Source organism: Piliocolobus tephrosceles, chromosome 1, assembly GCF_002776525.5.
Source record: "Piliocolobus tephrosceles isolate RC106 chromosome 1, ASM277652v3, whole genome shotgun sequence".
NCBI classification, from domain to species: Eukaryota; Metazoa; Chordata; class Mammalia; order Primates; family Cercopithecidae; genus Piliocolobus; species Piliocolobus tephrosceles.
The window spans coordinates 9,053,552-9,075,147 of record NC_045434.1 but is presented as its reverse complement, the minus strand read 5'-3'; the positions used below and the strand labels follow the sequence as shown (position 1 = coordinate 9,075,147).

The following is a 21,596-nucleotide window of genomic DNA, read 5'->3' as shown; positions in this document are numbered from 1 at the left end:
TCTGATCTCACAATTGAGTTTGTAAAAAACACTATTTGAATCAAATGGATCTCTGTAGAGTTGCTTTTTGGTTTGGGTTCATCACCATCTGAAATAAATATGAAGGAGAAAAGGGATAATTCGAAGACACTAGTTTAAAATAGCCTAATTAACAGACTTGATAAAGTGTTTGAAAAAGTTACTTCATGTTCTTTCCACATTTTCTACATTCTACTTATTCTAACCTTCATTGTACAGGAAGATCTAAGAGATTTACTAAGATGAGGTTCAGAAATGTTGTCCCAGTAGAAGACTGTTAAGAAGCTCTCACTGTCATAAGCTCTCATTGGAATTCCAAATAGCTCTTCTGTAGCTTATATAAAATTAGCTCATCACACTGTTCTTGGATTCCCAGTTTGGTTCTCCACTTCCTGTGTACGGTCCTGGAAGAGGCTGTTCACTATTGGACGTCCCTGTAAGATTGAACTCAAGGAGCCTAAGATGGTTGTCCCTCCAAAGAGTGGGTTTGCAGGAGCAACTAGAAGTAGTTTGCCCTTTTTCTGCAAGGCTTTTTCAACTGTGAAATCATTTTGACAAGATGCTTTGTCATATGCTTGACATCTTTTTTTCTTTTTTAATGAGGAAGTGACTGAGAGATAATTTAATCTGAAATGCTGCCACCTACGTAGCTAGAGATTAATTGGATACTATCTGAAAAAGTATTTGAGCACCTCAGAGACAGAGTCTAAGTAAACAGAAAGTGGTGTTAATAAAGTAGAGACAAATTACGACTCTTCCCCGTCTACTTAACCAGATTGTTGGCAAACCGCTCCTCTTTCTGGGTATCCTTAAATAAGCTAAAATGATAATTTGGTATTGCAGCAAGTGTGGATTATACACAACTAGGATATTGTTGTCTCCTTCTAGCACAGTTATGAATTTGGCTACCTTTCCCTTGGAAGTTTATTTTGTACAGGAAGGAAAACAGTAATTTAACCACAATGGACTTTGTTGAAAAACATAATGCTATTAACGAAGTAAGTGTGTAGTCTTTTCAGCTTTGAATTTTTTCCTCAAGATCTCCAAAACATCTTTATTTTAAAATGTTTCTGGATGTATTCGTTCTTTCTTGTGTTGCTATAAAGGAATACCCGAGACTCAGTAATTTATAAAGAAAAGAGGTTTAATCATTCACAGTTCTGCAGGCTGTACAAGCATGGCACTACCGTCTGCTCAGCTTCTGGCGAGGGCCTGAGAAAGCTCACAGTCATGGTGGAAGGTGAAGCGGTAGCAGGCACATCACTTGGTGAGAGCAGGAGCAAGAGAGAGAGAGGAGGTGCCATACTCCTTTAAACAACCAGGTATCCCATGAACTAACTGAATGAGAATTCACTCATCACCAAGGAGATGGTGATAAGCCATTCATGAGGGATCTGTCCCCATGTTACAGTACCTCCCACACCTCCAACATTGGAAATTACACTGGATCATGAGATTTGGAGGGAAAAAATATCCAAACCACATCACAAGGATATAACTCCAACAGTGTAGAACACTGTTATTGGAATGGAAGAAAGAGCTAAATGTGGTAGTGTGTGACTGTAGTCCCAGCTACTCAGGAGGTTAAGGTGGGAGGATCACTGGAGCCCTGGAGTTTGAGGCTGCAGTGAGGTATGTTGGCACCACTGCACTCCAGTCTGGGCAACAGAGCAAATCCTGTCTCTAAAAAATATTTTTGAAAAATAAAGTGAAACATGGCAACAGGACAGCAGTGGACATTGTGCAGGAGCGCTCACATCCCACATTGATGTATGTCAGAGCCAGTGGCACAGAGTACACACCGTGTGCATCTTCTATCCTTGGGCGGCTGTGCTCTGAGGAAGCAAGGGGAAAGTTGAAAGGGATCTTATAACAAAGGCTTCTATAACATAAAACCTTCTCATATAACAGAAAATATTATAAGTAAACTCCAGTTCATACATTTTTATAAGCCTATACTTTCACCAGTCTAAATTTGTTGGATGGAGGAAGACAGGACATCCCTATATTTATGGAAATCTTGAAGTTAAGTTGATTTTTGCTGAACATTTCTCTTATTTATTATGACCTTGACCTCTCTTATTTATTATGACAGGAATAGAAACTATTTCTGTGCTAAGGAAAAATATAAATTCCAGCTCAATGATAAATTGCAAATGACACTTGGCTTTAGGGTTGCGAAGGCATCAGGGGATGGTGGGGACTGTGGCACACTAGGAATCCAGCCATCCCAAGTGGGAGACCCTAGATTGTCACCATCACACATGAACAGGGTACAGTCTTGGCCCAATCTCCCTATTATTATTATTATGACAGGGCCTTTCTGTGTTGCCCAGGTTGGAGTACAGTGGTGCAATCATGACTCCCTGCAGTCTCAACTTTCTGGGCTCAAGCAATCCTCCCAAGTAGCTGGGGTCACAGGTACATAACACCACACCTGGCTAATTGTTTAAATGTTTGTAGAGATGAGGGTCTCACCACATTGCCCAGGCTAGTCTTGAACTCTGGGCCTTAAGCGATCCTCCTTGGCCTTTCAAAGTGGTGGGATTATAGGCGTGAGCCACCGCACCTGACTCCCTGTTATTTTAAGAGAAAGGAGGCAAAAGGTTTTCACTTGAAATCTCCTGATCTTAAAGATTGCCTCCCCAAAACATGTCATGTCACCTGTGAGATTTCCTTAGATTTTTACCTCAAACCCTCTCTAGCTCTGTATTGTGACTGCGTGATGTATATTTTCAGTGAGCCATTTTGCTCTCTCCTAGAACTTGACCTCAACAATGCTAAACTGAGTACCCTGTCAACACTAGAAGACTGTTTTTCCACCTAATGTTTTCTGTCAGTCAGTGATCTACCATACTCCTTGTAATGTGATTTTCAAATTATTTAGTATTTGTAGGTATAGTCTGTATTGCTTCTTTATAATTGTCTCAAAATTAGTTTTCCCTTTCTGTCTCCACCAAGTGCTTACCTAGGAGTACTCTCATTAACTTACTCCTGAACTAATGCAATAGCTCCGTTATTTTTATTCATTGCAGGAGAGAAATTTAGTGTGCTTACTGTAGGCTGGTCACCTGTCAAAGTGCTTGAGAAACAAAACTGTAAGCCATGTCCCCACACATGGGTTCCCATCCTGCTTTTTCTCTTTCCAAATGCTTGAACATCAGGTGTGTCATTCTCAGTTTCTATATTGATCATGCCCTCTAGCAATATCTATAAATCTCTCTTGCTGTCAGATGCAACCTAAACTATCGAGTCTAGTGTTCAAGGATTTACTCTGGCTATCTGTCCTTTGCTTCGGTCTTCATTTATCACAGTGCCTTCTGGGGACAAGGGGATCATACTTTCTTAGCTCTCAACTTGCACCGCCACAAACCCCATCCTCTGTCAGTCCCTTTTCCTTTCAGCCACCATCCCCTGATCCCTGCCCATACACACAAGAACAGTGGAAAATGTTGAGTTTTCTGTCTATGGGAATTTGATCGGGACATGATTTAGAACCAGATTTGAGAAACTTTATTTGAAGAACCAAATAGTAAATATGTTAGGTTTTGCAGGCCATATGACCTCTGTCGCAACTACTCACCTCTGTGGTTGTAATGTGAGAGTAGGCAAACAAGGTCAATGAAAGAGTGTGATTGTGTTCCAATAACATTTTACTTACAAAACAGGTGGCTCATAAGCTGTAGTTTACCAACCTCTGATTTAGGATATCTTCCCCTACGTCTGTGTTTCTGAACTTTCTGCTCTCTCATGCTTCCTCATCACCATCACTAGAAAATCTGTTTCTGATTACCCGTGGCACTGCCGTCTACTGCTGTGTATGGTAATGGAAAGGCTACCTTCTGAAAGGTGACAACTTCCTGGATGAGGGGACCAAATGTTATTCATCGTTTTATCCCTGTATTCAGTAATATTGGCTGAATGAAAATATGAAGAACCATTTGCTCTTTGTCACTGAATTTCCTAGATCTTGACGTTTATTGCAATCCCAGTTTCTAGATAGAACTTAATTGAGTGAAGCAATAAAAGCTGAAGCAGAACAGAGTAAATTCTTGTTATATTTATGCTATTCTTTCTTCTACTTGCATATGAAAGTTGATAAAAGTATCACCAAAATAGGTAGAATTTTGTGAAGTCAGTAGATTCAAACAGATGGAGGAAAAGTCCCTAGTTTAAGACATTAGAGTAAGACAAGACAAAGCTACTTTATGATTTTCGTGCATGCTAGGTACATTGAAACCCCTAATAAAAATATTACTAGTTTTTCAAATTGAGTATAATATTATCATTATTTTCAGTGATAAAATCTTCAGTAAACCTGAAAACCCCTTGAAAATAAATGAAAAGCAGAGTAGAATTTAGTGCATGGTCTACTTAAAAAATTGTTGTTCAGAATTTAGTAGTTTTAAGGTACACAGGAAATCAACACTTAGATTTTGGAAGAAAAGCCTCCACGTACAATAGCAACAAAAAGTATAGAATATCTAGGAATAAGGTCAGCCAGAAACACGTAGGGCCAACAATGACAACAAAATACTTCAGACTTCACTATGAGATTAAAAAAATAGTTGCATCTTTGGCAATACAGTGGCAAGTTTTTAGATAGGGAGATTTGGTATTGTGAAAATGTCAATTCTTTCTGACTACATCACATTTTCAATCAAGATAACAAAAAAATTTAGAAGTGCATACAAGGATAGTAAGAAAATGAACCCAAGATAGTATCATCTTTTTCAATCCTATCAAATGTATAAATCTTCATCTATACAGGAAAAATTGTATTGCTTTTTATAAAAGATAGCTGTGTTACTAAAAATAGAAAGTCAAGTGACAAAAATATGCTTGGATAATGTTGAAAAAAAAAAACAAAAAAAAAAAAAAAGGAAAAATATCCTTAAAAGAGAGATAAATACAAACCACCCAGTAGAAAATTAGGCAATAAACAGTTCACATTTAAAGGACTAGTCAGTCAGTAGTCATGTAAATCTCAACCACATGACTCAGTAAAGAATGAATATTAAAATAAGATGCACTGATTGGCAAAGATCAACAAGTTTGTTAATTCCCAGTATACTAAGGGTGTTGGTAGGTGGGTCCTCTCACAGTCTCTTTGTGAGAGTATTAATGGGTGCAAACTCATGGGCAAGCATTTGACTAATTACCTACCAACAAACTACCATGCAAAATGCCACATATACAATCTACCAACATACATACATACTTCAAAGTATGTATGAAATGTGCATACCCTTTGACTTCTCCTAAAAGTCAAATTCCCCTCCTGGAAAGATTTCCTACTTATGTATTAGCAGAGGTACAGAAGGTACTATTGCAGTGGACACAACCAGAATGTTCATTAATAGTGGACCACCAGAATTATAGTAAATCTCTGTTATGGAATTAAAGCAATTAAAAAGGAATCAGATGGTTTTGTAGATGTTAATACAGGTATAAGACAATCTTCACAATGTAAAGGGAAGAAAGTACAGCATATACTGTACTTAAGTTATGATTTCCCCTATATAACTTGTTTGACATTTAATATGTATAAAATTCCATAAGAATTGGTAAGAAACTAATGTCAGTAGTTCCTTCTAGAAAATAGGTTAGAAGAACATTTGGGAAGGTTTCAAATTTATACCTGTCCATATGTTTTCAGTTATATTTATATGCTACTTTTGTAATAAAAATCTGGTTACAAATAAGGATTCTCAAACTTCTCCTAGATCTTCTGCAGCTACAGAAAGGCAGGATAAAACTTGTGAGTCTTTCTTTTTTAGTAAGAAAAAATTTGGGCGGGGGGGCAGGCGCGATGGCTTATGCCTGTAATCCCAGCAGTTTGGGAGGCCAAGGCAGGCGGATCATGAGGTCAGGAGTTCGATCAACATGGTGAAACCCTGTCTCTACCAAAAATACAAAAATTAGCCGGGCATGGGGACATGTACCTGTAGTCCCAGCTACTCAGGAGGCTGAGGCAGGAAAATTGCTTGAACCTGGGAGGTGGAGGTTGCAGTGAGCCAAGATCATGCCATTGCATTTCAACCTGGGCAACAGGTCAAGACTCTGTCTCAAAGGAAAAAAAAGAAAAAGACAAAATTGGGGGTTATTTAGGAACAACTTCATTTCTCATTCTTGGTATCACTTACATAACTGTAATGAATGTCATCTAACCCTTTACACATTTTCCACAAGGTTTCAGTACCTGTCATGTGGAAGGCATGAGTCAGGTAGAGGAACAGAACAGTTCTTGCCTTCAGTGAGCTGTTCATCTGTTTATATCAGTCATAGATGACTAATTAATGATACTTTATGATTTTTGCTATGTTTTGTGGCTTTAAGTCTATCTTGGGGACATATATGGCCATTATTACCAAAAATAACTTGAAATTTGGCCATTTACTTTATTGTTTAGCTTTCTTAAATTTGAGGAACTAGTGTACCATATATTCATGTTCTGACGCATGTGCCCAGAACTTATGAAAATGTTTTGTTGATAAGTGGTGGTGGATTGTTCTGGCTTTGTTTCTGGATAGGTATATGGACGGTTCTCATGGGAAGAAGGAAGAAAAAATAATCTGTTCTGACTTCTTCCGATGCAATAGAGGGCAGTGCTAAAGAGAGCAGATGTTAACAATAGACTGGATTCAGGTGCTGGCTCTTCCCTTACTCACTGTGGGAACTTCAGCAAGTTATTTAGCCTCTCTGCAAATAGGAAAGTAATTGTATTGTAGGGCAGTTTGGGGGCTTAAGGACGTAAAAAAAAGTTGCGTACTATTTAGTATGAGTACATAGTAAGTGCTCCATTAATGTTGGCTAAAAGTAGTATTTCTTTTGCTGCTTCATCAATTCCTGATTGGTTGTGACTTCAAAGTTGGCAGTTCTGGTTTCCATTTGTATGACTTCAGGACTAAATGAATGTCTTATGTACATGCAGCCGTTGTGTACATGTTAAGCACTGCTGAAGAGTGCTCTTTGGCTGAAAGATCTAGTCATATTACAACATTTCTAAATTTATTTATGAAATAAGTGAAAGGAGCAAACAAAGGTCAAGCCTCAGTGCAAGAGACCTTGGAATCCTCTTTCTCTGTAATGATCTGTTCACTGGTCTGTCTCCACTAGATGTAGAGGCTGCTCAGAAATAAGGACTCTTACACTTGCAGTATCAAGCACAAGACCTAATGATTAGTAAATATCTCTTGAATTGAATCCATTCTGTTTGTTTTATTAGTATTAGTATTATTACTACTTATTTTTTGAGATGAGGTCTTACTCTGCCTCCCAGTCAGTAGCGCAATCATAGCTCATTGCAGTCTGGAACTACTGGTCTCGAGCAATCCTTTTGCTTCAGCCACCTGGGTAGCTGGGACCCCAGGCATGTACCACCAAGCTCAGCTAATTTTGTATTTATTACTTATTTATTTTATGTTTGTTTGAGACAGGGTCTCACTCTGTCACCCAGGCTGGAGAACAGTGCTGCAATCACAGCTCGCTGCAGCCTCATTCTCGTGGGGCTGACTTCCACTTCAGCCTCCCAAGTAGCTGGGACTACAGATGTGCTCCACCATTGTGGGCTAATTATTGTATTTGTTTGTTGACACGGGGTTTTGCCATGTTGCCCAGGCTGGTCTCAAACTCCTGGGCTCAAGTGATTTCCCCCCTTGGCCTCCCAACGTGCTGGGATGTCAGGCATGAGCTGTGGCGCCTGGCCCATTATTATTGTTTTTAATTCACACATCATAATTATACATATTAATGGGATACAGCGTGATGTTTCCATACATTTATACAATGTGTAATGCCCACATCCATCCGTCCATGTTAACATTTCCATCACATCAGACATTATCATGTCTTTGTATTGGGAACATTCTAGATCTGCTCTTCTAGCTACTTAAAAATATACAATAAATTGTTGTATTATAGTCACCCTACAGTGCTGTAGAACACTAGAACTTATTCTTCCTATCTAGTTGCCCTTTTATAGCTATTAACCAAGCTCTGGCTATCTTCCCACCTTCTACCCCTCCCAGCCTTCAGTAATCACTGTCCTATTCTGTAGTTCTAGGAGATTAACTTTATTAGCTCCCACATATGAATGAGAGCATGTGGTGTTTATGTCTCTGTGCTTGGCTTATTTGACTTAACATAATCTTCTCCAAGCTCCATGATGCCATGAATGACAGAATTTTATTCCTTTTCATGGCTAGACAGTATTCCATTGTGTGTGTGTGTGTGTGTGTATTTGTGTGTATATATATATTTGTGTGTGTGTATGTGTGTGTGGATATATATCACATTTTCTGTAGCCATTCACGCACTGTTAGACAATTACGTTGATTCTGTATCTTGGCTATTGTGAATAGTGCCGCGATAAGCTTACAAGTGCGGAGGTCTCTTGGACATACTGACTTCATTTCCTCTGGATATGTAGCCCATAGTGGGATTGCTGGATCATATGGTAGTTCTATTTTTAGTTTTTTTGAGAAAACCCCATACTGTTTTTCGCGATGGCTATAATAATTTACATTCCAATCAACAGTGCTGTTTCTATTGCTTTTTAAACTCAATATTACTCTTTGCCTTCTAAACCCTTCTGGGTTGTTCTGAAAGCCACGTGCAGGGGAGCTCAAAGTAGTTATTGTGAAGCAAGTACAACATCACATATTAGTTAACACTCACACACTCCTATGTGCAGACACTAATCCCAGTGTATGATGTGTATTGATTTATGTAATTCACAAGTTGGCCGTATGAGGTAAAATGTATAATGATCCATTTTGGCCATGGGGAAACTGACTCTCAAAGATATTAAGATATCAAATAACTTGTGGAAGCACACACACATAGCTAGTAAGTACAGAACAAAAACATGAGCCCTGGCTGTGTATATGTTTCTAGTCATCCAGCAATATTGCTTTTTACTTCCAAAAAGTCGGCAGACATCTACCTACCTACCTACCCGGAGAGCTCTGTCTTTCCTCATGAAATTCCTGCTCTTCTCCTTCGAAAACTTTCCCCACTTTCTCTGTTATGACCCCTTTCTTCCCATAGTGGGTAGATTGTGTAAGATATTAAACTCAACTTCTGGTCCCTTTAAAGTATCTTTATCATACCTAATGCTTCATTGCTCACAGAGAGCCTTCATGAGAAAGGAAACATTTTAACTTCCATGCAAAAGTGTGCTTTATATAAATAGGATTTACCCACTGATCTAAACACTGGTCCTCCTTCCTCCTAGTGGATATGGCAGGAATCGGAGGAAAATGTTTTTTCCCTATTCCTGATTTCCTGAGAGACATTTTTGCTCAAACACTCCTGGCCTTGCTGTACTCTCTCACTCTTCCCACACGCTCAGCTGAGGACTAACTCAGCTGCTAAGAAATGTGAGCAGAATAACCTTGCATGCTCTGCTTAGGGACCATCTCTTTTCTCTGTCTGCAGAAAGAAGGACTTGGCTGCTTTGGGCCAGGTTCTAAACTTAGGTGTAAACCATTGCCCTGGCAGAGGGAACCTGCCCTGTCCATTGCTGCCTGCAACAAGGTAAGTGAAATCAATCTCCATCTACCCATTCTCCAGGCCAGTTTTCATCAGAACTCAAAGTGATCAAGGCTTTCATATGCTGATTCTTTTGTCTTACTCTTCAATTGTCCAAAATTCATCCGAGAAGACTAAAACTTCAATATTATACTGTTTAAGAAATAGAATAATCCTGACAGCTTAGCATTACAAGTTCCTCTGTTTACAGGTGAAGAAACTGAGGTTCAAAAACATCAATAAACTTACACAGCTTAACACTGTAGCTGAACTGAAACTAGGCCACAGATTTAGTATTTTTCCAGTAAGGCAAAGATTTTGCAAGGAAAAGACTAATATTAAAAGCAAAACACTCTTAGGAATTGTTTCTTTTAATACGATTAAGTACTAGAAGTATACAACTGGTGAAGTTTTTCATTGCTGATATATTAGTACCTTTCATGCAGATCCACACAGGTTGACCAATACCTGTTCTCAGGCAGGTCTCCAGGATCCGTCTGGAAGATCCTAGGTTCCTATTTGAAGAACTGTGGGTTTGGTTTCTAAACTAGACACAATAAACCAGGCTTCACTTGGCAGCTTGCCACTTTTTCTCAGAACCCTATCAGATGAATTTTTCTAAAAAATTATACATCCTTTACTAAAAATATATTTGCTAAATTAATCTGTGGGAAGATGTTCTTATCGCATATTTATAAGATGAATATTTATATCGTTTCTTGAAAACTTTTTAAAAATAATAGTATTAAAACATATTGCATAGGCTGCCAAGCACACGATAGGGATCTCAAAAGCAGTAAGGCTGTTAAAAGCAAGAGTTTTGTATTTAATTAATAGGCTCTGACTGAGCAGAAAATTAAAATCCCCTACTTGGAACTACATATAAGGAAGAATGAGAATTCAGACCCTAGGCATTATTGATGCTCAGTTGAAGGCAGCTTGTCAAAGCACTGACTTTTAATAATGACCAATAGTTCTTAAATACAAACTGTATGCAAATGATAAAATCATACTTCTGCCCAATTGAACCTGATGCAGGAAAGGGCAGGTCCCAAAATTGGGGCTTAGCCCAGGAGGATTCTTGGCTGCACACAGGAAAGAATTCACCGGAAAGAATTCAAGCGTGAGCCAGTAATGTGAGACAGCAATCTTTTATTGAACATTACTACTCCTTGCAGACCAGGGCTAACTCACAAGCAATGTGCCCAGATTTGGTAATGTATGGGCTCTTGGCAACTGTATTTATACTTACTTATATTCACTTTTAATTACGTGTAAATTAGGGGGCAGGTTAATTCCAGTTGAGGGATGCGTTATTTAGAACTTTCTAGGAAAGATGCGGCAACTTCTGGGTCATGGCTGTGGAAAGGGGTGATAACTTCCTGGTTGTTGCTATGGCATTTGTAAACTGCCATGATGCTGGTGGGAGTGTCTTACACTAAAGAGCAATGAGAGCAGCTAGAGACGGCTTTCATTGCCGTCTGCTGGTTCCTGCCCATTTGATTTCTTCACTTCATTTTCTAGGGACCAAATCCTGTTTTGGTCAGCAGGGTTGTGACCGAAAAACAAGTCCTACCAATCTCCTACCTCGAATCCACACTATGTGCCCTTCAGTAGACAACTGAATATTGGATATATGTGTGAAGATACATACAGAAAAAAACACCTAAACAACTTACCAAAATGTGTATATAGTTCAGACTTTTTTTTTTTTTAAACACATGGCTTACTTTTATTTTTTATTTATTTTTTATGTTCCAGAATACATATGCAGGATGTGCAGGTCTATAGCATAGTTGAATATATGCCCTGGTGGTTTGCTGCACCTGTCAACCCATCATCTAAGTATTAAGTCCAGCATGCCTTAGCGCTTTTCCCTAATGCTCTCCCCAACCCAACCTTCCCTCGATAGGCCCCAGTGTGTGATGTTCCCCTCCCTGTGTCCATGTGTTCTCATTGTTCAGCTCCCACTTATAACTGAGAACATGCAGTGTTTGGTTTTCTGTTCCTGCATTAGTTTGCTGAGGATAATGGCTTCCAGCTTCATCCATGTCCCTGAAAAGGACATGACCTCATACCTTTTCATGGCTGTATAGTATTCCATGGTGTATATATTTCATCTTATTCTCCCTCTAGAGAATCATTCTTTCATAAGAAAAAAAAATGATATATTTGTCCTGGTTCATTCGGGTCTTCCTTTCCAGTCATCCTTGTATTGAAGAATTCTTTAACATTTTTCAGTGTTCCATTGTACATTTCTGACTGTACTAAGACAGTCCTTTCCTCATATCGCAGCTTTTATTCCAATGGAAAATGAAATTCTTGAACTCTATGCTTATAATTTTTCAAAATTCACATATTAGCTACAGGGTTCAAGTGTTTGGTTGCTTCAAATATTGTCATTGTTTCCATCAGTTGTGAAACCCATGAGAAGGAGGGTCACACCAACATCCTTAGAATTGAGGTCACTGAAATCCATGTAGGTGTGGGGTCTTCCCCACATTAAAGCATCAACTGTTAGGCAAAAAGCCAATGCCAAAAGAGCAGGCCAGCATGTGGACTTCTTGCTTTATCTATCTTCCCTCTAATTAGCTTTCCTTTTAGCCTACAGTCCTTCCCTCCAGTCCTTCAAGTGCAAATTCAGCTACCTCTTCTTTGAGTCACTCTCTCAGTTCAAGCTCTAAAATATTTCTGTTTACTTCTCCTGACCTGTGCTGCAGTGGGATTTATGCTCTCTGAGGTTACAGTGGAATGGAGATCGGGTGTGGCTTAAGCACAGGTAGTTCACATTTGAGAGACAACCTGCCTCTCTTTGAACAGGGTCCTGCTCCTCACCAGCTGTGAGATCTCACCCTAGTTACTTAAACAGTCAGCTTTGCTTTCCTCTTATAGAATGGGGATGATAATAACAATTGTTATTGTGAGGAAGAAATCATCAAATCCCTATAAAGTTCCCAGCGTTTAGTAAGCACTCAGTAGATATTAGTTCTCAGTAGATATTAGTTGTTATTACTGTTGTTGTTCATTGCTGCATACCCCATCTTGATTTTCTTTCTTCTATTCAAAGACAAGCGTACTCTCTTCTAGAATTCATTTCGTATTTCCTTCTCCCTACTTTTAGCAGCCTATAAAGTAACTAGAATTATGAGGGCAAAGGGGTAGAAAGCATACCTACTATCATTGGGAGGCCAGAGGGACCAGGAATTCTGTAGCAATTCCTCTGTTTCTGATATCTAAAGCTTAAGTCTGTGCTGTGTTGAAACTTGAGGACAGTCAGTCTCTTTCGCAATGCTTTTACCACTCCTTATTAGCTGATGTCTCTCTCTTTGTTTCTTTTTTTCTTGGACATATAGATACAGAAATGATTGAGGGGGCAAACCAGATGAAAATGCTATAATGGTATCATCTGAGTATAGTCTGGCAGGAACTGGCCACTGGATGGATATTATGAACCCCATTTTACATGCAAAAAAAATCAAGATTTGGAGAGGCTAAATCAATCACCTCTGTAAAATTCCATTCCTATGCTTGCCAGTTTTATGAGTTTATTTAATCTCTCTAATCCCAAGTTTCCTCATTTGTTAAATATATATAATACCTATCTTGCAGATTATTTTAAAAACTGAAGAAGATAATTGTATAATAACTGATATAGTAAGATATCTGTCATCTACCTATTTATACAGTAAATATCTAGTGTATGCCAGTGATTCTACTGTGTGTGTATATAATTATATATTATATGGTTGTATCTCCAATGACAACCTTTGTCTCATTTATCTTCAGATTACACCAGGAACTAATCTTAGGCAATTTCTTGGGCTGATATCTTGTACTTCTCCAACATGGATGATACATTTTGAACGTAACTTTGTACAAGTTTAATGTGTATACCATATGTATACAGTCTGAAGGTTCCTAAAAAGAATTTTGTTGTTTTTAACTTTCTGCAGTCAGGGTCCTGTTTGGCTGCATCTATGCTGTTCTCTGCTGAGGAGAGCTGCCACCAAATGCATTTCCCTACCTCAACAATTGCTTTTGGAAATCTCGCTTTCTCAGCCAGTCCTCTTATGTGTATATGCATACACAGACACTAAACTAGACCTCTTATGCTTATAGTAAGAAGTACTTTAGGTGAGATGCATGCTAAATTAACTAGACAGACCCAGAAAATACAGTTGCATGGATATTCCCAAGCAGGATCTATTGAAAATAGTAACCAGAACCATGTTTCTGGAGAGTAAATTTAGAGAGATGTGTTATTCTAAGGAATGCTGAAGAGGGACACCATTTTTGGAAGATCGCTGTTGATGATGGTAAGGATTAGCATGGCCTTTCTTTTTATCATTTGGGTTTGGTACCCCACGTCCTGATGCTGCAATTACTCTTCATTTTATTCAGTGCTCTTCAGAGACTGTAAAAAGATTGATTAGTATACATTCAAGCTTAATTGGCTTTGGAAAGAAAAAGTAAATCAGTAAGTACATTAGTAAGGAATTTTTCATGAAGCGTAATCATGGCAGAGGGTGACAGGGCAGCACAGCACCAGAGGTTGGGGGTCACTGAACCCAATACCACACTGAGGATGTTGATTTCATGTCTCCCTTTGTGCGTCTTTCATGTTCTCACTCCTTTGCTGGCTCATGAGCAATCTATTTCCCCAGCACATTGCTTGGATAAAGTAGAAGCAGATTATACCATCTGTTCCAAGGTCTTCCTTTCCTTATCTGCAAGTTACTCTCTTGAAAGAATAATGAAAAGTTGAGAGATCTATACCCACTTTTTATACTTTCCTTTCTTTCCTGCCTCCTCTCTATTTCACAGAGGTGATAAAAGAGAGGTAAAATGAAGTATAAAGCCAGGGCAGACTAACAGTGGTGAAACCTGGTAAGGAACGCGGCCATTGCCAATACTTTGAGAAGATCAGAAGGAGAAACTGAGTATGCGTGATGTGTAAATTATTTAAAACAATTAAGATAGTACAGACAGCAACAAATTAGAGTGGACATGGCTAGGGAGTTGGAGCAGGGATCTGCCATGTCACTCATTAGATCTCCAAGGCGAAAGTTATACAGTGTTTCGGGATATGAATCAGGGCACCTGGGCGGCAAGAGAGCAGTTATGAAACCTGAGCAAATCGGTAGCTATTTACCAACCCATATAAACCCTTAAAATAATAATAACAGGCTGGGCGCGGTGGCTCAAGTCTGTAATCCCAGCACTTTGGGAGGACGAGACGGGAGGATCACGAGGTCAGGAGATCGAGACCATCCTGGCTAACATGGTGAAACCCGGTCTCTACTAAAAAATACAAAAAACTAGCTGGGCGAGGTGGCGAGTGCCTGTAGTCCCAGCTACTCGGGAGGCTGAGGCAGGAGAATGGCGTGAACCCGGGAGGCGGAGCTTGCAGTGAGCTGAGATCTGGCCACTGCACTCCAGCCTGGGCGACAGAGCGGGACTCCGTCTCAAATAATAATAATAATAACAATAACTTCCTAACAATAATTTACCAGTTGGTATGGCTAGACCCATGGATGACAGCTCAATATCAGCCCTAGAGCTGCAAATGGAGCCACACTGGGGCCCTAGTAGTGTAACTTATAGTCGAAGACGGATATTGGGCTTTATCAATAGGGAGAGTCATATATTTGCTTTATTCAACTTTTTGTTAATCATATGTAAGTACATATCAAGGCATTTTCCTGGTAGAACTAAAACAAAATCTTGCAAATTTTTACTATGAATAATAATTCAATTTGTAAAGAGGTCTATGATTGAGAGGTTTTAAAATACCTACCATATTAAATATGAGTGTTACTCACATGCATTCTTGGGTTTTAGGATCACTATATTTATTTTTAAAGTAACCTAGTCATTGCAAAAATAACTTGCAAAAAATAGTTTATTTCATAAAAAGTAAATTTGATTTAAATAAAATTAAATTTCTGGATAATGAATCCTACATCTTTGTGTGTGTGTGTAATCTAAGTGTTCTAAAGGGTAGTTGAATCTACAGAAGACCACAACTTTGCTTTATTAATAAGCAAAATAGGGAAACATAAACCATAAGTATAGACTTTCTGAGAGCTTAGCAGAAAGCTGTCTCTCTTACTAATTAATAAATCGTTCGTCAATGCTGTAATGGACATTACCTTCACACCACGAACTGGAATGTAGGTATCTGGCAAAGCCTCATATACTTTTGCGTGTAAATGAATTTTTAAGACTTTTGTTTAAACTGTATCGTTTCTCTCTTATTCTTTTATGGAACAGATAGCTCATAAAACTTTAATAAATGAGTACTAGATTCTGGGCATTTGCAAGTCACTATGCAGCTACAAATCTGACATACTTTGTTTGATCTTCACCTCCTTTGTTGTATGCTGTAACTGTTTTATTTAGCATGCTTCTTTATATGTAGGTCCTCCTTTCCTAGTAAATGTAAAGATACTTGCTGTCAGGAACCTTAATTTTTATAATCTTATTAGTGTTGAGCAATGTGGAAGATGCTTGAGAACTGTTTGAACTGAATTTCATTCAAGGCTGCGATCTTTCAGCTGGGAAAAGTAGAATTGCATATTGGTAAGTTACTAGAAATAAAGGGTGAGTTTCCTCAGCTTGATATGTTACTTTTCGTGATTCCATGATTTAGAAGGGATTTGGCTCCTGGATTTAGGAGATCATTCAGTACTATTTCATGCCTTTAACGAGGTGCAGAAAAGGAGTGTTATTCAGCCTGGGAGATTATTTCTAACAGGAGGGTCAGAACTGGTCTTTCACAGGGGATCATATTTTAAAGTAGGTTTAAAAAGATATTTCAGGCAGAGAGAGGAGTTATTTATGACCTAATTAATTCAGTAAGCACATATTGAACACTTACTGTATGTTAGGAAAGAAAAGACTGTTAGATAAGCAAGGATACAAAAAGTGGTTTTAAATGGCTGGGAGGTTGGAGTTAAACTTGGAAAGGTAGACTGGCACTGGATTGTTCAAGGCTCAGTAAAAGATTGTATTTTCTAAAGAGAGATTCAACAACGTTTGTCATCCCATGTGCTCTTCTTTAACTCGGTGCCACCACCATGACCATCAGGAGGTAGAAAGCCACAAAAAGATGTTCACCTAGGCACATTGTCATCAGGTTATTCAAAGCTAAGATGAAGGAAAGAGTCTTAAGAGCTCTGAGACAGAAGCACCAGGTAACCTATAAAGGAAAACCTGTCAGATTAATAGCAGATTTCTCAGCAGAAGCCCTACAAGCTAGAAGGCATTGGGGTCCTATCTTCATCCTCCTCAAACAAAACAATTATCAGCCAAGAATTTTGAATCCAGCAAAATTAATCATCATATATGAAGGAGAGATACAGTCTTTTTCAGACAAACCAATGCTGAGAGAATTCGCGACTGTCAAGCCGCCACTACAAGAACTGCTAAAAGGAGCTCTAAATCTTGAAACAAATCCTGGAAACACATCAAAACAGAACCTCTTTAAAGCATCTATCACACAGGACCTATGAAACAAAAATACATGTTAAAAAAAAAACACACAAAAAACAACAACAAAAAAAACAAGGTACACAGACAACAAAAAGCATGATGAATGCAACAATACCTCACATTTCAATACTAACCTTGAATGTAAATGGCCTAAATGCTCCACTTAAAAGATAGAGAAACACAGAATGAACAAGAACTCACCAACCATCTGCTGCCCTTAGGAGAATCACCTAACACATAAGGACTAGCAGAAACTTAAAGAAAAGGGTGGAAAAGGCATTTCATGCAAATGGACGCCAAAGCGAGCAGGGGTAGCTATTCTTATTTCAGACAAAACAAATGTGAAATCAACAGCAGTTAAAAGAGACAAAGAGGTTCATTATATAATGGTAAAAGACCTCATGCAACAGGCAAATGTCACTATCCTAAACATATGTGCACCTAACACTGGAGCTCCCAAATTTATAAAACAATTACTAATAGACCTAAGAAATGAAATACACAACAACACAATAATAGTAGGGGACTTTAATACTGCACTGATAGCTCTAGACACGTCATTAAGACAGAAAATCAACAAAAAAACAATGGATTTAAACTATAGCTTGGAACAAATGGACTTAGCAGATATATACAGAACATTTTATCCAACAACTGCAGAATACACATTCTATTCAATGGCTCATGGAACTTTCCTCAAGATAAACCATATGAAAGGCCATAAAACTAGCCTCAATAAATCTAAGAAAATTGAAATTATATCAAGCACTCTCTCAGACCACAGTGGAATAAAACTGGAAATCAACTCCAAAAGGAACTTTCAGAACAATGCAAATTAACCTGCTCCTGAATGAGCATTGAGTCAAAACCAAAATCAAGATGGAAATTAAAAAATTCTTTGAACTGAGCCAGGTGCGGTGGCTCACACCTGTAATCTCAGCACTTTGGGAGGCCAAGGTGGGCGGAACATGAGATCAGGAGATCAAGACCATTCTGGCTCACATGGTGAAACCCTGTCTCTACTAAAAAATACAAAAAAAAATTAGCCAGGCATGGTGGCAAGTCCCTGTAGTCCCAGCTACTCGGGAGGCTGAGCTGGGAGAAAGGCGTGAACCAAGGAGGCAGAGCTTGCGGTGAGCTGAGATTGCGCCGCTGCACTCCTACCTGGGCGACAGAGCGAGACTCTGTCTCAAAATAAATAAATAAATAAATAATAAAAGAAAATTCTTTGAACTGAATGACAGTAATGACACAACCTGTCAAAACCTCTGGGATACAGCAAAGGTGGTGCCAAGCTGAAAGTTCACAGCCCTAAATACCTACTTCAAAAAGACTGACAGAGCATGAACTGACATTCTAAGGACACACCTCAGGTAACTACAGAAACAAGAACAAACCAAACACAAACCCAGCAGAAGAAAGGAAATAACCAAGATCAGAGCAGAACTAAATGAAATTGAAATAAGCAAACAAGAAAAACACAAAAGATACATGAAACAAAATGCTGATTCTTTGGAAAGGTAAATAAAATTGATAGGCCATTATCAAGATTAACCAAGAAAAGAAGAGAGAAAATCAAAATAACCTTATTAAGAAATGAAATGGGAAATATTACAACTGACACCACAGAAATACAAAAGATCAATCAAGGCTACTATGAACACCTTTACACACATAAACTAGAAAACCTAGACGAGATGGATAAATTCCTGGAAAAATACAACCCTCCTAGCTTAAATCAGGAAGAATTAGATACTCTGAACAGACCAATAACAAACAGTGAGATTGAAATGGTAATTAAAAAAATTACCAACCAAAAAAAGTCCAGGACCAGATGGATTCACTGCAGAATTCTACCACACATTCAAATGAAAATTGGTACCAATCCTTTTGACACTATTCCACAAGACGGAGAAAGAAGGAATGCTCTCTAATTCATTCTATGAAGCCAGTATCACCCTAATACCAAAACCAAGAAAGGACATAACCAAAAAAGAAAACTACAGACCGATACCCTTGATGAATATAGATGCTAAAATCCTTAACAAAATACTAGCTAACCAAATCCGATAGCATATCTAAAAGATAATCCACCATAATCAAGTGGGTTTAACATACACAAGTCAATAAATGTAATATACAACATAAACAGAATTAAAAACAAAAATCACATGATCATCTCAATAGTTGCAGAAAAAGCATTTGACAAAATCCCTCATCCCTTTATGATTAAGACTCTCAGCAACATCAACATACAAGGGATATACCTCAATGTAATGAAAGCCATCTATGACCAACCCATAGCCAACATAATACTGAATGGGGAAAAGTTGAAAGCATTCCCTCTGAGAACTGGAACAAGACAAGGATGCCCACTCTCACCACTCCTCTTCAACATAGTACTGGAAGTCCTAGCCAGAGCAATCAGACAAGAGAAAGAAATAAAGGGTATCCAAAATGGTAAAGAGGAAGTCAGACTGTCACTGTTTGTTGATGATATGATCGTTAACCTCGAAAACCCTAAAGACTCCTCCAGAAAGATCCTAGAACTGATAAAAGAACTTGGCAAAGTTTCCAAATACAGGATTAATGTACACAAATCAGTAGCTCTTCTATACACCAACAGCAACCAAGCAGAGTCAAATCAAGAACTCAACCCCTTTTACCATAGCTGCAAAAAGATAATATAAAATACTTAGGAATATACTTAACCAAGGAGGTGAAAGACCTCTACAAGGAAAACTACAAAACACTACTGAAAGAAATCATAGATGACACAAATGGAAACACATCCCATGCTCATGGATGGCTGGAATCAGTATTTGTGAAAATGACTATACTGCCAAAAGCAGTCTACAAGTTCAAAGCAATCCCCATTGAAATACCACTATCATTTTTCACAGAATTAGAAAAAAAAATTTTCTAAAAATAATATGAAACAAAACAAAACAAGAGACCTGCATAGCCAAAGCAATACTAAGCAAAAAGAACAAATCTGGAGATATCACACTTCTTGATTTCAAACTATACTATAAAGCCATAGTCACCAAAACAGCATCGTACTGGTATAAAAATAGGCACTTAGACCAAAGGAACAGAAGAGATAACCCAGAAATGAACCCAAATACTTACAGCCAACTGATCTTTGACAAAGCAAACAAAAACATAAATTGGGGAAAGAACACTCTTTTCAACAAATGGTGCTGGGATAATTGGCTAGCCACATGTAGGAGAATGAATGGGGAAAAGTTGAAAGCATTCCCTCTGAGAACTGGAACAAGACTTATCTCTCACCTTATAAAAAATCAACTCAAAATGGATTAAATACTTAAATCTAATACCTGAAACTATAAAAGTTCTAGAAGATAACATTGGAAAAACCCTTCTAGACATTGGCTTAGGTAAGTATTTTATGACTAAGAACTCAAAAGCAAATGTAATAAAAACAAAAAATAGTTGGGACTCAATTAAACTAAAGATCTTTTGCACAGCAAAAGCTTTGTCAGCAGAGTGAACAGACAATCCACAGTGTGGGAAAAGAATCTTTGCAATCTATACACCTGACAAAGGGCTAATATCCAGAATCTACAACAAACTCAAAGAAATCAGCAAGACAAAACAAAACAAATAAACAATCCCATCAAAAAGTGAGCTGAGGATATGTATAGGCAATTCACAAAACAAGATGTACAGGTGGCAACAAACATGTGAAAAAATACTCAACATCACTAATGATCAGGGAAATGCAAATCAAAATCACAATGTGATACCACCTTACTCCTGCAACAATGGCCATAATAAAAAAATCAAAAAACAGTAGATGTTGGCATGGATGTGGTGAATAGGGAACACTTCTACACTGCTGGTGGGAATGTAAACTAGTACAACCATTACGGAAAACAGTGTGGAGATTCCTTAAAGAGCTAAAAGTAGAACTATCATTTGATCCAGCAATCCCACTAGTGGGTAACTATCCAGAGAAAAAGAAGTCATAATATGAAAGAGCTACTTGCACACACATGTTTATAGCAGCACAATTTGCAACTGCAAAATTGTGGGACCAACCCAAATGCCCATCAATCAACAAGTGTATAAAGAAACTGTGGTGTATTTATATGATGCAATACTACTCAGCCATAAAAAGGAATGAATCAACAGCATTTGCAGTGACCTGGATGAGATTGGAGACTATTTTTCTAAGTGAAGTAACTCAGGAATGGAAAACCAAACATCATATGTTCTCACTCATATGTGGGAGCTAACCTCTGAGGAGACAAAGGCATAAGAATGATACAATGGACTTTGGGGACTTGCAGGGAGGGGTGGGAAGGCAGCAAGGGATAAAAGACTACAAATATGGTGCAGTGTGTACTGCTTGGGTGATGGGTGTACCAAAATCTCATAAACCACCACTAAAGAACTTACTCATGTAACCAAATACCACCTGTATCCCAATAACACGGAAAAAAAATAACAGTTTAATAAGAACTAAAAACCTCACTCTTTATCAGTTATGTATTTTAAGAAAATTACTGATTTCTTTGCCTTTG

General features: G+C 38.3%; 1 protein-coding gene across 10 annotated transcripts in view; it reads left to right on the top strand.

The window, feature by feature from the left end:
• CHRM3 (cholinergic receptor muscarinic 3) overlaps positions 1-21,596 on the top strand; it is a 521,589-nt gene that overhangs the window by 99,006 nt on the left and 400,987 nt on the right. For 6 of the 10 annotated variants that reach the window (XR_002732373.2, XM_031935426.1, XM_031935429.1 and 3 more), the window contains exon 2: positions 9,460-9,558. The exons of the other annotated variants lie outside the window; for them this stretch is intronic. The gene's annotated coding sequence lies outside the window, so the exon portion shown is untranslated. The remainder of the gene's footprint in view (positions 1-9,459; positions 9,559-21,596) is intronic. 10 annotated transcript variants of the gene reach the window in all.